The sequence below is a fragment of the Sceloporus undulatus genome, chromosome 2 (assembly GCF_019175285.1).
Source record: "Sceloporus undulatus isolate JIND9_A2432 ecotype Alabama chromosome 2, SceUnd_v1.1, whole genome shotgun sequence".
Classification (NCBI taxonomy): domain Eukaryota; kingdom Metazoa; phylum Chordata; class Lepidosauria; order Squamata; family Phrynosomatidae; genus Sceloporus; species Sceloporus undulatus.
In genome coordinates, this window is record NC_056523.1 from 219,617,683 (window position 1) to 219,634,684 (window position 17,002).

General features: G+C 41.8%; 1 long non-coding RNA gene across 1 annotated transcript; it reads right to left on the bottom strand.

Annotated features, from left to right (window-relative positions):
* Positions 1-8,655: 8,655 nt before the first annotated feature.
* Positions 8,656-14,822, bottom strand: LOC121922911. The gene is made up of 4 exons (XR_006102253.1): positions 13,565-14,822; positions 12,666-12,717; positions 9,712-9,787; positions 8,656-9,264 (listed from the first exon to the last, which is right to left on the bottom strand). It is a non-coding gene; the product is annotated as an uncharacterized LOC121922911 (long non-coding RNA).
* Between the last annotated feature and the right edge of the window lie 2,180 nt (positions 14,823-17,002).

Genomic DNA, 17,002 nt, shown 5'->3' on the forward strand with positions numbered 1-17,002 from the left:
TCGGCCCGTCGATCCAGAACCAAGGCAGAGGAAAGAGACCTGCTGGGACCTGAGGTCCCTTATCCTTGCCACCAAGTACCACTGCTCCTTTTTGTAAGTGAGTCTTTTTAAGATTGTAAGCCTGAGGGCAGATGAACATCTAATCAAAAAGAGATAACTGTAGCAGCTTTAGAGACGTAAGTGAGCGGAAGGGTGGGGTATAAATAGCACATATCATAAATATAACGTAAAAAGGTTACAAAGATAGATTGAGGTTGGTGGTCAAATCATATCTCCAGTGTTTATGTGCAGAGGACAGCCAATGGGTAAGATGAGAGAGAAGTGTGTTGTTGTATATATGACTAAATAGATGTGGTGTACAGCATTTTGGTATAAAGTTAAGGGGATATAAGAAATGTATGGTCCTATTTGGCCAAGGTTAGATAAGTTATGCGTCGCTACTTGTCGGTTTCGTCGTGTATAAGAAGAAGTCTTCGCGTTAAGTAAGTAAGGAGAATCTTCTTCACGACGGATGTGACCTTCAAAGAAATACATAGTTTCATGCACAGACATCAGCGCCTCGTCCCAAACACAAGCTTAGTGATGTGCGGTGTCAATCGTAGACTGCGCTTACAGATACTGTGTGCCGGGCACGTCGCGGACTGGCCTGCAGCTGATACACCGAAGAAGAGGCTAGTCTTTTAGGCTAGGGCTAGAGCACGGCGCCAATCCATGACAGTCTAATGGTGTAGACTATGTGTCCTCCCATGAAATGTTCCACAACCATAGAGATGCCAGGATTGCTGCTGGCGCCGCCTTACGAGCGAGATGAAGAAAGTCCCATTACCGAGAGGAAAGACAGTGTGTGGAAAACCGCCAGTTAATCCGGGGGTCGTCGTCATGGCTTGAGATCGGTCCTACAGTAGAATCCTGAGTGGGAGACTACGAAATTTATTCAGTTCTGCGGGCAGCGCGCGTGTCTCAGGGAGGTGAGCTGGCGTAGAAGCTCCAGAAAATAAGGGAATAAGGCATGTAGGAAAAGATCATGTGGGAGATGCGTAATTAGCCTGAGAGTAGAAAGAAGCCGGGAGAAGGGCTGTCCCTGAGACAGTAACAACACTGATATCTCTGAAGAGAGTTTTTATAAGGAAAAAACTACATTAAAACTAAAGAAAGCAAACTTACAAAGCATGAAAACAAGTCACACATAGCGCATCAGACGAGTAACTGCTTATCATTGACAGCATATGTCAATACTAGTAAGCTTTTTGTTTTGGAACAGCTGGTTAAAATAAAGTATTTGATATTATTTTAGCAAAAAGCTTGTCGGCAGTTTGAATCTGCATCCGCTTACCAATATAAGCCCTTTTTAAACAAGGTTTTTAAAAGGTCTGTGTCAACTGGGAATGCCAGTTGGGTAAAAGGGCCAGGTGCGGTCATCCAGAAACAAAAATATAGTGGTTACCAGATAAGTGTGCGCTAGACATAGCATTGTTTAAATTTCAGAAAAACTTACAGGTTTAATGGAGAACAAAGTAATCTCTGCGTTCTTTTCCCTTAATAAGGTGGGAAGAGTAAGCTCCTATTGGCTGAAAAAGAAAATTGTGGTACTAACTATAATTTCTTGCTGGCTAGCAAATAATTTTTGGTTAAGTAATTTAAAAACATAGTTTATGGACCGCATGTTCTACGAAGACACGACATTGAACAGAAGTCGTTGTTGGCCTTTCCTTCAGACCTTAGAATCAACCTAAAGCCCACCCTGCTACCTTTTATAGAAATCTGTCTGGTATCACTTCCCAGTGATATCAAGTCAAATATGGAGTGGCTGCCTCCCAATATATAGAGAGCCATTGTATCCATTACGTGTTTGGTTCGACGGCACCACATATAATTCCGTGATAGCAAAATCCTGAAGAATTATATACAATGGTGTGAGTTAAATGGTGGTCCCTTATATAAAATGGCAAAATGAAGGATTTTTTTTATTGGAGATTTTTTTTTATGTGGGGGGGGTATTGGTATATCAAGTTATTGGATGGTGGTGTGGGAATTCGCTACAAATTCAGAATCCATGGCCAACCAACATGTTGTGTCACTCATGTTCAAAATCAATAGTAGTTTTACTGAACTACCATACTGATAGTCTTCGTGTGCCAGACATGAAAAAAAGACGTTTTATTTCCCCGGCATGATTCCAATCATAATTATTACTATAAGAGCAAATAAATGTTTCTTAGGTTTGGGATGCAAGAGGATTCTGTTGTCCTTTTTTTCAATTGGTACTACTGGCTCTTGAAAGTGCCTATTTACTATAAATTGACAAATAAACTTGTTTTGAAGACGCTGAAGGCATACATAGGTTCTGAAACGACGCTACAGTATCGTGAGGAGCTGCGCCTCAGCAGAAGAGCAGCTTTCATGTAATCAAGTTTGGGGGCGTAGGCGGCTGTGAGTACTGAGACAAGTCTGGAAGGTCACAGATAATATATCATCCTCCCGCGGGCCTTGGTGATTAGCAGTCAGAGCATACTCAAAACTTGGCGTGTACGTCCCTCGCGCTAGATGTTCGTTTCTGCCAGTGCAGGAGAACCCACCTCCTGAGTGGCACCAAATGTGGCCCAAAAGCTGCCTGGCTAAAGGTGTGGCATAAATAGAGTTGCGCCTTGCCTGGTTGTGATCAGGAGGGTGGCCCTTATTAAGAAGCAGGCCCATGGTTGGGCAGCCAACTGGGGGCCTTGCGGCTCAACTCGTAGTCATCACGCCCAGAGAACGGTTGCTCGCCCCAAACTTACTTGTTTTTTGAACTTAAATCTGGGTTGCTCTCTGGGATCCAGCCATTGTGGTAGTCTAGGACAGTTTTTTGTCTATTCAGAGTTGTATGGGATTTGACATATAGATGCATAAATAATTGACGGTTGGTCTACAGGAAGTAGTGTGGGCGGTGAAAGAAAACTCACAGAGAAAGGATTCAGCTTAGGCTTACTGAATAAGAGCCCTATGAGTGACGGTCGTGTGAGTTTGCATAACTGAAAAAGTACTTTTTCCAATGAACAGGAAAATGAAATATATTATATTTTAATAAGATTCTCTAACACGAACAGTTAAGGTTGCTTACCAAAGAAATTAAGATGTCCTGATTCGCGCCAATCTGAATTTCTTTAAGTGAAGGATGAAGCGCGGGGACACATGGCAATCCAATCAATTTTGATTTGTGAGATCCCAAAACAGTGGAAAAACAACTGGTTCTTCCTGTTGTGGCGCTTTAGGAGGTTGAACCTCAATTTGGTTTCGCACATTTTCCCTAAAATAAACCGCCCGTGTTAGTCGCGATAGGGAAGGGTATGTTAGGGAGACAAAAAGTGCGCGACGTAAAACAAAAGTAGGGATCGACTTGCGTTATATTTAAAAAGTTTAAGCAGTCTATGTCTAGTAAAACCTACCAGACAAAAGCTTTGTGGCTCGCTCATATGTAACCCATCTTGGCATGACGCGTATCGACCAATCTCAGAAGCAGCTATAATACCCTGGATAGTCTAGATTTTGTAATAGTGGAGAGAAAAAACTTATTTCAATAGTAGCGGGGAGCGAAGACTTATGGAAGCTTCACCCCTGGGTCCTCTAACTGCGGCAAAGATCAGCTGACCATTTCATATTGGAATTGTATTGGCCCTGCTGATCCATAATAGTTGTTTCGTGTCGGCTTTTAATTGTGCAATGCCTGAACATTTTTCCTGCAAGGAAGTGTCCACATTCGCTCCACCTTCTAGGTCCTCTACACTCGTGTCCAGTATGCGTTTAATATGCATGCTGTTTACACAGACACAAGCGCAGACTAAGTTTTACGCACGCAGTCATCGCGGCCCCGGGGACACAAGTAACTATGACATTCTCCAAGTCAAATAGCGGGCCTGCCTCCGGGTGATCACGCTCACAACTAACGGACGCAGCTGTACCGACATAAACAGATCCGGCGCGTGGTCACTGCCGTGCCGCGGCATGGATCAGCCCGCTATAAATCTTTCTCCCGTGTGAAACTGCGTGTGCTTACTTTAATTGCTAAGAGACACCATTGGTAAGTTGCGTACGTGGTGGATAAATACTTGCCAGCGACTATTTCGCGTGACCCGTAGATAGAGGCCGAGGCGAGCCTGTTAATCCTCTCTTGTGGCGCTCTCAACAAGATAGCAGTTTCGATGAATGTTCGTGTCGGTGATAAAATACCAGTAGGCATGGATTTGGTATCGGGGCGTACCGACAGTCTTTGGCTATGCCCAGACGCAGCAGGGATCTTTGAGCACCCAGTACGTGGATGTGTCCTCAAATGGCGGCGGATTGCGTACGATCGCTGGCGGGCGTGCTTGTTACGTGGGGGAGGTGCTACAACTAAGTTACTACCCGCCCTCCCCTCCTCACGACAGCCTCGGAGACGTTCCGGTGTGGCTCGCCGGAGCGTGGGATCGGGTTAGGAGCTGAGGGTCAGAGGGAGAGGCTGAGAAGCAGCCAGCACGCCTCTTGTGACCAGAGGTAGAGCGCGAGGACGAAGCGTGCGTCAGGGTCCCGGGATGGAAGATGGTGGTAGTACCCCCAACGACCCGCCAGGCAGCAGATCCATCTGCCTCGGCTGGCATGATGGGCGCCCTGCATTCGGCGGGCCTACGGGGTTGAAGTCCGACCCTGAACCTGGAAACTTAGCCAAGACTGTGGGGCAGACCGGCAGAAGAGGGAGGGGTAGAGAGGAAGGGAGGTAGCCGGAGAGGGGCGATGAGGCGCATGGCGAGGCGGCCGGTGGGACGGTACCGGAAAGCGGTCGGCTCCAAGGGTGGGGGGAGGGGGGCGATCCCTGAGAGATCGGGAGGATCAGCGCTGTCAACTGGTACAGGTCACATGATCCGCAGTATGACGGAGGGTCATGGGGCAACAATGTGCACGAGGTTGGACATGCATTAGCCAATGGAGACATACAGGACGTGCAGACATCAGACCGGTGGGACCAGGGCCCGGACAGTGCTGAGATTGGTATACCCAATAAATGTGACGATATGTCCGCACGTGTGTGCGGGGTCGGGTGTGGTGCGGTGCCTGCGAAAGGATCGACTACCCAGGTCGGGGGAAGAAACATGGGTGCGGGGCCCAGCAGTGGCTGACTAGCCGCGAGCTGCACCTCAGTCGGGAACTGCTGCACGTGAATACTTTGGATGGTCGTCCAGGCGCTGCAGTCGGCGTCCTAGGCTATGCCAACAGTCCACCTAATGATTGTAAAATACTCATTTACGTCGACAAACACTATCAATTAGCAGTTCTGATTGAAGAAAGATAAATGTTTAATTTAGGTCAGATTAGTGTGCTAAATTATCGCTATGCGCTGGATGTCGCTGTCCTTCGCTTCTCGCATGGCGCCCTGCAGCACAGTTGCGTCGACCTGGGCTGGCACGCTATGAGCAAAGTCGAAGCAAGACAGGTAATTGTAGTAAGGAGAAAAAATTAAGTTAGAAAAGAGATGGTGTGCGATGGATGCTGAGCGCAACAACAGGAATGACCGGTCAGGGGTGCAAATGGTGGGATGCTTAAGTGGGATGACCATGTGTCTCCTGGAAGAAGTGGTTATAACAGTGAAAGGCGAAGCCAAGCACAGTCAGACACAGATGTTAGGAAAGCTGATATATGTTCATAGCAAGATCTAGTAAACTTAGGGAAAAATACTGGAGGGTAGCATCCTGTGGTCAAAATAGCGAAAAGGAAGAGGGGAGTGGTCAGGACGAGGGAGTTGCCGTTCAAAAGAGGAGTATACTAAAAGGCCACAATTTCAAAAGTGTCCAGATCAGGAGAGGAAAAACGGAGATCACATGCTTAAGAAATACCAGGTAGATGACACGAAAGAACTTTCAATGGAGGCGAAGTTTTTAACGGAACTTCGTATAAGAAAAGGAGAAAGGGGAAAATCAACAAAGAGGGAATTCAAACCAAATAGCGAGCACTGTTGTAGGGGCTAAAGCGTCAGAAATAATGAACCAAAGCAGCAGAATGAGGTAGTAACCAGGCCTTGTCCTAGAGAGGCGTTATCTCGGTTGACAATTCAAAAGAGGTGGCGCTATGTGCGTTGGGGGTATTCGTTTGTGTCAGGCGAAAAGGAAGAAGGAAAAAGGAAAGGACCTATAGGTGACGCAGAAGATGGTTGCAGGTGGCTAACAAGGTGGAACAGGAGAGACGACAAGGCAACGAATACTTGATAGCATCTTCCTGTTTGTGTCCTCAGTTTTTCTCTCACAAAAGGCAAAGGGTAACGAAACTACCTGAAGATAATGGAGCAAGGACACAAAAGAAAAATCACACAGAATAAATAAAGAGATAGTACAGACATACCTTGTTAATTCTATGAATTGAATCTCGGACGCAGAATGAACCTGAGCAACTCCAAAGTACGGTATTAAAGAGGGGGCTAAAGTGTAATCTCAGAGCAGTTGTGCAATATCTTTAAGAACTCGAGAAACAAGGGAATGATGATGATGATGATGATGATGATGATGATGATGATGATGATGATGATGATGTAAATCTACTGTGGACTTTGGGCAAGTCACACTCTCTCAGCATTAGAAGATGCCAATGGCAACCCCCGCTGAAGAAACCACCAAGAAAACCCTGTGATAGGTTCACATTAGGGCCACAATAAGTTGGAAATGATTCAACGGCACCCAATAAAAAAGGAGATAACCAGCACTGTGTGTGGAAGGAAGCCAGTTGCTTCAAGGGAGTTGGTAGAAATGAAACATTTTTTTAAAAAAATACACTTTTAAAATGCCATACAGCCTAGTGATAAATAATAAACCCCATGATAGGTTCGCCTTAGGGTTGCCATAAGTCGGAAACGACTTGAAGGCACACTAGCAGAACAATATAAAATGGCAAAATCAATATTTCTTTGTTGGAATTTAGTTTTTAAAATATTTTTAAGCTGTGGGTGGTTGAAACTGTGGATAAAGAATCTGTGGATATGGAGGGCTGACTGTATAAGAGGCTTCAGTTCAGCTGCAACTATCTTTGAACGAAGCTGCTCCCCTTGATCTGTCCTTGGCCCTCTTGCCACCTGCCCTCCCAATGGCCTGGACAAGACATCTTGGGACTGTCCCATGAAAGGTAGGAGATTTAGGACAGGTTAGGGGAATACTTCTCCCAGTGCATAGTTCAGTTATAGAGTTTACTACAGTTGGCCCTCCATAGCCACAGATATTTTTATCCACAGACTCAATCATCCACAGATATATATATTTATATCCCCCCCCCCACAAAAAACAAACCTTGATTTTGTCATTTTATATAAGGGATACCATTTTACTACATCACTGTATTTAATGGGACTTGAGCATCCACGGATTTTGGCATCCATTTGGGGTTCTGGAATAACATCCCAACAGAGACCAAGGGCCCACTGTACCATAAGATGTTATGCTGGCCACAAGTTAACATGGTTTGAAAATGGAATTTGATCAAGTTTTACCAGCTTTTGGAGGCTTTTGATTACATTTAGAATTTTGAACAAGTTCAGAAATTTGAGAAAGGATGCTACTGACACAAAATGATTGCTATGGTGGGGTGCCAAATTCACAAAATGTGGCTGTGAATATTCATTTCATAAAAATGCACCATGCATAAGCAATTGAATATAAGGTGAAGACGGAGGAGTCTAAGTGCAAACTGCCCAAATCTGTTCCATGTTCCCAGCATATAAAAGCCACTTACCTTAAGTACTTTTCCCTTTTGTCCCTTGCTTTTGCAAATGCAGATACAGCAGTCCCCCATTCATTCAACAGTTTAGGGACCAGAGCACTACCAAAAAGTGGAAATGCAGAACCCATATTACTGTATATTATATTACTGTGCAAGTACAAATAGTAGTATGAATACATTTACAGTGCTGTATTGTAAATACACAATGACACCATAAACAACTTCTACAGTATATAGTACAGTACAGACTAAAAAAAAAAAAGGTGGGTGGGTGGGGGGGGGGGGGGAGAGAGAGCAGTGTATACAGCTGGCCATGTCTGTAGATTTTGTTATCGATGGATTCAACCATCCATGGCTTGAAAATATTCAAAAAATCCATAAATTTCCAAAAGCAAACCTTTATTTTGCCATTTATTATAAGGGACACCCTTTCTTTGCCAGTGTATTTAATGGGACTTGAGCATCCATGGATTTTGGTATCCATTTCAGGGAGGGGTCCTGGAACTAAACCCCAGAAGATATCAAGGGCCCACTGTAGTTGCAAAAACAGCATGCAAAGCCCCATCTTTTCATTCAGTCTGTGTTCTGTAGACTGCAGCAGTCATTTGTGTTTATAATACAGCACTGTAGAGGTATTCATATTTGTATTTGTTGAAATACCAGTCCATACATCACATAAACGAGTCGGGTAATAATTTAATAACATTGAAAGAGCGGATTGCCAAAAAGGAATCTGTATTGTTTCCTGTCTTCCTCTGTAGATAACTTCATCACTTTCTCTTAGGTCATTCTCAGTTGCTCCCCATTTCCATCAGCCTCCAAGTTTTCCAAATACAGTGGTCCCTTGGTATCCACTGGGGTTTGGTTCCAGGATCCCCCGTGGAAACCAAAATCCATGGATGTTTAAGTCCTATTAGATACAATATCAGAGTAAAATGGTGTCCCTTGAATAAAATGGCAAAATCAAGCTTTGCATTTTGGAATGTATAATTTTAAAAAATATTTTCAAGCTGTGGATACTTGAATCCATGAATAAATCCATGGATACAGAGGACCAACTGTGATAGCTTTTACTTTCCTCTCTATCTCCCCTGCTTGGGTGGCTAGAAGTCAACAGAGGTCTAACCTCTGCCATTAGATGCTGAAGATAGAAAAGCCAGGGTGCAAAGTAGCTGGAGGCTGGACATCTGCTGCTTTTCAGTTCACCAAAGGGGGGAAACTTTTCAAGTGATGAGTTCCTGGGAAAGTGTCTAGGGATGCAGAAATGCAGAAAAAGTCTGTCATGACTGCTCTTCATGATGGCACCACTTTGGTGAACAGAACACTTCCATGAAAGCAACTTTTAGATATATTCTTGTTGACTGGTTGCAAAGTTCTAATGCTTGGGTTCCCATAAGAACATTTATAGAAGAATGCAAAGTGAGGATCTAGGTTTGTGTTTGCTGGTTTTGTCTGCAGCCTTTTTGCTGGTAAGTGGTGCACTGTCTGTAGCTGGAACTGTTGAACCAGTTGGAGGTGGTGTACTTTCTGGTTGATTGTTCAGCACTGGCTTTTCATCTGTTAAACAGATTAAATAACTTGGTTATTTGGTTTTATAGTCTCCACTGTCCTTTATTCCACTGATGTTTTTAAAAAATTGCATATCATCAAAACCTCAGTACACATGCCCTTCTGAGACAGTGAAAAAACTTGTCTGGTATAAATCCAAAAGTTGCATTGCCTGTTTAGAAAAAAAAGACTACCCTTTTCATCACACACACACACACAATTATTAGCTGTACCCAGTCATGCGTTGCTGTGGCTTATTCTGGTTAAATGGAAAATAAAAAAAAGAGAGAAAGTGCATGTTTCTAAAATATTTAATTTCAGAATGCTTATGAGTATACAATATTTGTTGTATTTTTTGCCTACGAGGTTTTGTGGGACTCAGCATATCATGTAGTGATTTCCAAAAATGGATGATGTAGGTGGATTTATTTTGTTTGCTATATTAATACTGCTCACCTGCTTTAAATATTTTCCTGGAAGGAAGAGTTTCACCGTGGGCAAGACCTGGCTTTGTAGATTTATGCACACAACCCTTAAAGAAGACATGGAAATAATAGGGGTCATCAATATTTTTATATTTATTATGTTATTTATAACTTGCCTTTTTCACAATCCAAAACTCAAGGTGACTTAACAAAAGTTAAAGTTGATATAGCTAAAAATTCACGTCACACAAAAATTAAAAATATAAACTAGTAAGCAGTTAAAAGCATGACGATTAAAAAGAAAACAATGAAGAGTAGAGCACCTTCTATGTAGGGATTTGTAGGTCATAACCAACATTTTGAATTATGTGTGGAAGGAAACCAGTTGCTGGTGGAGCTGTTGCATCAAGGGAGCTGGTAGAAATGAACCTTTTTTTTAAAATGCCCTTTTAAATAATGCCATACAGTTTAATAATAAAGAAAAAGCAGTTAGGAACAGGGAGTGTAATAACGAACTTAAATTCTGTGTACCACCTCACTTGTAGCAGGGAAGTAGTAGTTCACTAATTTTCTTCTCCAAGAAAGCAGAAAACAGCATTTTCTGGGTAAGAAACAGCTTTTCTGCACAGAAAACAGAAATACTGTTTTAAGTGCAGAATATTCTGTCTCCTGTGGCAAATCAACCATGTTTGAATTTTATACAGTATAAAATGTTGTTGCCTGCATAGAAAGCATGGTACTTGGGGATGGGCCCAAACAGACAGGCCAAAATAAAGCTGCTTTGGGCCACTTTGGAAGTGTGCTGTTTAAATGATGTATGCGTCCTAAGAGGCCAGAAGCCGCACCAAAGCCATGCTCCAGTCCTAAGCACTGGAGGGCAGCTTTGGTGCAGCTTCTAGCTTCTTATGATGCATGCATCATTTAAACAGCATACCTCCAAAGTGACCTGAAGCAGATTTATTTTGTCTTGTCTGTTCGGGCCCATCCCCAAGTACCATGCTTTCTATGCAGGCAACAACATTTTCTGCACAGAAAATGGTGATGCTTTGTGTGCAAAACAACCACATGTGAATTTTGCAAAGAATAAGTCCTGAACTGTGCAGATTCTAATCGGTCCAGGAATCTTCTCATGAAAGCTCTTCAACACTTGAAAAACATGTTTTCCACCCATTTCCTGAATATTTTTAAATATTATTTCCACTCATAATTTGTAGTGGGTTATGTAAGTAATAAATTAGTACAGCACCAAAAAGCCCGGTTAGAGCAAAACCTATCACAGGTTTACGGTGGGTGCATTTGGATATAACAATAAGCTTGGGAAGTGTGGGAATCCTGGCTTATCAAATATGAGAAACTTGCATGATGCCCAGTTGCTCCTATTAGGAGTAAGAATTGCTGGACAAGCTGTGGAATTTATGAATGATCTTATCCAAACCTGGAACCGCTTTGGTTTGTTTGAAGAGAAGCAAGCTTTCCTTTAAACAAGCCAGAGAAAAAAATCCAAGGTTGGTCTGTAGTCCCTTTTTCAGGCTTTTTGGTGAGGAAATGTGTGGGAGTTGTTGTCAGGTTCAGACATCACAATAAGCAAAACTTGCATTTTTTTATTTATCTATTCAAAAATGGCCAGGCAGTGTGTACTAGTGCACTTGTTTTGCGCCTTCAAGTCATTTCTGACTTATGGCAACCCTATCATGGGGTTGTCTTGGCAAGATTTGTTCAGAGGAGGTTTGCCATTGCCTTCCCCTGTGGCTGAGAGAGTGTGACTAGCCCAAGATTACCCAGTGGATTTCATGGCTGAGTTGGGAGTTGAACCCTGGTCTCCAGAGCCAGAGCTCAACACTCAAATCACTACACCAAGTTGGCATTCACCATTGCTTCTACTCAAAAAGTGAATGTTTTCGCAGTTCTTGTGTTTCTTTATGTTGAAATGCAGCCAGTTATATGTTCAAATTGCTTGATTAAATTAATGAAAAGCTGTGCCCAGTTAACAAGGATAAAATGTTCAGATGGGCAAAATGGCTGGGAAAAGCAAAAAGTCTAATTTGTGTAGATATGAGAGAAAGCCCTTCTCTTGAAATTTTCTGTTGCTTACATTATTCCGCTTTTTGTAGGGTTGCGAGATGGAATTTAGGGGGATGCAACTTATATGAATCTAGATTCAGTTCACTTTTGACAGTCAAGACAAAATCTTGGAATTGCCTGAATTCATAGGCAGACCTGTGGATCACAGTCAGCAAGAAAGTTTACATTTTGACAAAATCAGGAATGAGAAGCAGGAGCAAAACAGTGATTGATTTTATATTCACAACTGGGATTAATTTTATTGTTAATATTTTTTCTGAATAAATTTGAATCTTAATTGCTCAATATAGATTTGGATTTTATCCACTGAGTTAAAGACTTATTTTTTAAAGTTCAAATTCTTTACTCACAGAACAGTCCACCCTCCATATCCACGGGTTCTTTATTCACAGGTTCAAATATCCATGGCTTGAAAATATTTTTAAAAATATATAAATTAAAGAAATCAACCCTTTATTTTATCATTTTATATAACAGATATAAAATATAAGGCTATATAAGGGATATATTTTACTATACCATTGTATTTAATGGGATTTGAGCATCCACGGATTTTGGTATCCACAGGAATCCTAGAACCAAACCTCAGTGAATACCAAGGGCAATTTTTCTTTAGAAAATTAGAAATTAGATTTCTTCATCTTCAAATGGGATATTACTTTTGTACTGGGTGCAAACATGAATCCAACTTTTCCTAGGGGTGTGGGACATAGAAAAGTTTGGGAACCACTTCCGTATTGCCACTGGGGACAAACATAAATACACTGAGTACTGAGTTTTAAAAATGATAATGCATCCCTTCTTCCATTTCTCAATCCATTTACCCCTTAGTGCATGCATATGCAAAACGTTTCAGAAAATGTGAGACTTCAACCATTTTTCTTTGCAAAAAGTGTGACTTACTTCCGAGTGTTTATCAAATCTGTTTTCAGCGTCAGAGTGGCAGTATAGATATCTGCATAGAAAGTGAATACATAATGTAGATTTAAAGTCAGACCATTAAAGTAATTAATGCTTGTTTTCCCAGCAATGTTCTGTACATTCTATTGGTATCTTCAGAGATGAAGGGAAGTGCATTCATACCTTTGCCATTAGCCAGAGTTTTCAGAGCTTTGGAGAGTGTGTGTGTGTATCTAGTTGGGTAAAATAAAACAAGGCCCACCTGTTTCAATTAGATGAGATTATGAAAAACTGAGATTGTGTAACTTCAAGAGTTTGTCCCTGAATTTACTTGCTTTCTTTGTCCCTCTGCTTTTTCCTTTTGTATCATATCTTTTAGATATTGAGCCTGAAGGGAGGGGTTGTCTGATCCTCGACAGTGTTCAGAAACCTGCATGTACAGTCAGCCCTCCTTATCCACTGATTTTATATCCACAGATTCAAGCATCCAGAGCTTGAAAATACTTTAAAAATATTCAAATCCCCATAGGCAAATTTTGATTTTGCCCTTTTATATAAGGGAAACCATTTTGCTATCTCATTATATTTAATGGGATTTGAGCATCCACAGAATTTGGTATCCACAGAAGGTCCTGGAACCAAACCCCAATGGATACCAAGGGCCCACTGTACTTTGTAAGTGACTAGGGATCCTTTCTAACCTTGCACTTTGATACCACTTTAATGTCTAAGCAAACTAGAAATCCCACGATTCCATAAAGGGCAGCATTGACAATTGAAAGGATCAGAAAGTGTAAAAGGGGCCAGACTCTGTTGTGAAGAAAAATAATGTAATGGTGCCTTTTAGACAGACATAATTTATGTTGGGTGCTAAAGATTTCCAACACAAACAAACCACTTACCTCTGGAGATAGGAATTCACTCTGAAAGACTGTGTTAAGTAAAGCTTCTTTCCACCTTTAGGAAGCCATTGTATAGATGTGTCAACTCCATATCCAGTATGCCCTTGAGCTCCTGACGAAATTGGCATATCTTTCTCAATTAGAAATGGTAAAAAAAGGAGTGTATCAGCTAAATTTATACACCCCAAACATCTTGGGGCTTTTCACCATATGTTCTTAGTGAATGTATGGAGTTACTGTGCAGACATTCACTTTCTTCTGGCCCCACTGAATGTCTGTAGTCTTGTTTGTTGTGGTAGCCATGGATTCAATGCCTGATTGACTCATATTTCATTTGAAAAAGCTTTAGCTACCAGGGAACTGTAAATCTGCGTAATATTACTCTTCAAAACTCCGCGATTTGGAAGGAAAGCCAGGGTTTTATTTATAAGCTGTTAGCTTCAAGAAAAGACACCCTACAAGAGTCATAGTTCTTTAGGCTTCTTTGGCTTTTGGCTTCTGTGTAAGGTCATCCATAGTAGCAGCTCACCAGGAGGAGAATGAAACTCCTCTGAATGGCTCATGTGTCGGAGCATCGACTTTTGATTATGAAATGGGAACAGGACATAAAACACATTCTTTCCACCACAATGTAGGTGGAAAGTGATAATGGTATACACAACAACAGCTATAGGCAAGCTCATTTACCACCCCTCCCCATTTTATTGTATTATTAAAATATGTTGTATTCCTTAGTGGCATGATGCACTGGTATTAGACAGCAAATCTCATCTCCCTTTACAGCAACATTCTAGGTCAGTGGCTGATTTTGTCCACTTTATGTGAGGGTTACTTTCACATTAATGCTCAATGCCCCCAATGAGTCTGAAAACGATTCCGCTTTTTGGGGATTTTGGGGGGATTTAAATACCAAGAGCCTACTGTATTGTGTCATCTATGTATCTTTGGTTATTAATGTTTCTTTCTCCTGTTTTCACTCCTTTCTCTGAGTCTAAGCCTGCCTTGCATACAGGTTGAATAAATAGGATGATAGAAGGCAGCTTTGCCTAACTTACCCATTATGTGTTAGAGTAATCCAAATGGATTGTAATGAAGGCATGTGTCATCATGGATCTGACAGGTCCAGGACTGGGTGCAGCTGCTACAGTCCCTATAATGTACAGCCCTGGCCACCATCACAACCTAGCCCTCCAAACTGTAGGAATATTTTGTATTTGTATTAAGGAGGGTATGTTAAGGAAAATGCAACATGGGATATACAGTGAAAGAAATAAAACTTGTATGTGAGAGTCAGGATGACTCAGCAGAAGCAATTAGAAGCCACACAGGTGTAAAAGGTAATGCAATTAGCAAGTCCTAAATGCCAAGGACAAAAGTGCAAAGTAGATAATTGAACACACCTGAGAATTGTTAAGAGGACAAGGTTGAGATGACGAAATCATTAATTGTGGGATGAACCAAGAGAGCCAATGAAAATGGTTGTACACGCCCACTGGGTGGAAACAGACAACAGTGGGTGGTATTTTGCAATGACTATAATAATGGCTATGAATCCCAATGTATTTTGTGGGTAGTAGTGGATAGTTGTATTGGAGTAGTGTTGGATAGTTTTGGAGCTGTATATAGTAGAATAAAGTAGATCTTTTATATAAGACTACTGAGTTGTCTGGTGTCTTGGGTGAAGATACAAGAGCCAGCTGGATCCTGAAGAAGGGTGAAGACTTCTGTGGAAGCAAGACTGAGAAGGCTTGGAGAGTTTGTCAGGGTCTTCAGCCTATTCTCTGAAACTCTGCTGCTTTAGAGCAAAGCTTTAACCACTGGCCAAAACTGGTCAGCGCCGGTGCGTAACAAGGTGGTGAGTTCGAGCCAGAAGTGAAGAGCTACAACTCCCATCATCCCTGACAGGGTATGTGTGTATGTGAGCTAGCATCCATTATTGGGTTGGAACCCCATGGATGCTCTCCCACACACAAGAAACAAAAAGATTAAGTACCTGAGAGAAGGGGGAAGCGAAACAAAAGGAGGAAACAAAAGGTTTGAGGACATACACCAAGAGAGCCAACATGGCATAGTAGTTAGAATGTTAGTTGTTTAGTAGTTTTTCCAGGATTCCCATAGACATCCTTCCAGAATTTCCTGATGCTATGAAAATTTGCCGTAATGGTGAACACCTCTATTATGGCTTTCTTGTAACAGGGTAGATTACCTGTTCTGAAAAGTCCCTATGGAAGATGTAGCTTTATAAATAAATTTACAGCGCTTTATAAATAAAGGTTAATAATAATAATAATAATAATAATAATAATGATGATGATGATGATGATGTAGCTGAAGTTAGGAGCAAAATGGATGTGCACAGAAATGACCAATTTCTTCCTTATTCAGAACCAGCCTAGGCTCTTCCCATCAGTTTGTTTGGCACTGTGGCCAAGATACTGAATTATAAATCATGACATTTCCACTTTTACACCTGCCTCTGTCTTTGAAGTCTCAGGTAGCCTTTGGAAAATCTCAGCAACACTAATCTCCATCTGTAATCTAGGGGTTAAAATACCTGCCCACCCAACAGGACTGTTGGAGGGATAACATTTTAGGAATAATTCAAAGATATAGCCGTGTTAGTCTGTAGAATCAGTATGTAGAGAGATCTTGTAGACTGACAGTTACATAAAAATGCAGTTATTTAGGGTAATAGCATCTTTAGCAGCAACGATTTTGTGTCTCTCCTCAAAGGAGCTACAAGATCTCTCTGCATACTGATTCTACAGACTAACATGGCTATATCTTTGAATATAGCCCTCTCTGAGGAAGTAGACTGAAGTCTGTCTGAAGCTCATGCTGCCAATTTCTTTGTTTCAGTTAGTCTCAAAGGTGCTACAAGATCTCTCTACATTTTAGGGATAACAGAGAATTTCTCTTTATCCCATCCTTTCTTCCCTGCAATTTTACCCAAGCCCAGAACAGCTTGTCACCACTGAGCTCTGTGCTTTCCGTTGCCTTTCCCCACTGCATTCACTCAGCTTTTTGAGTTTACTCTGCTAATCCAACTTCCTTCATTAGCTTCACAAATTTGGCTCTTTTATTCTCTTCTTGAATTTTTCCATGCATTGCTTTCTCTCTAACAGATCTGTCCCAGATTGGTATTTCCTCTTCAGGCACTTGGTGAAAGCTGCTTCCTCTTTTCCTTTAATGAAGGGAATGCTTTGCTCCCTGTAGGTTTTGTTCTCCAGATGGTTAAAACATGCTTCCACTTTGTTGTTGTGTGCCTTCAAGTTTTTTGATTTATGGCAACCCTAAGGCAACCCTATCACATGGCTTTCTTGGCAAGTTTGTGCAGAGGGGCTTTGCCTTTGCCACCCTCTGAGGTTGAGAGAATATGACTTGCCTAAGGTCAGCCAGTGGGTTTCCATGGCCAAATAGGCATTTGAACTCTGGTCT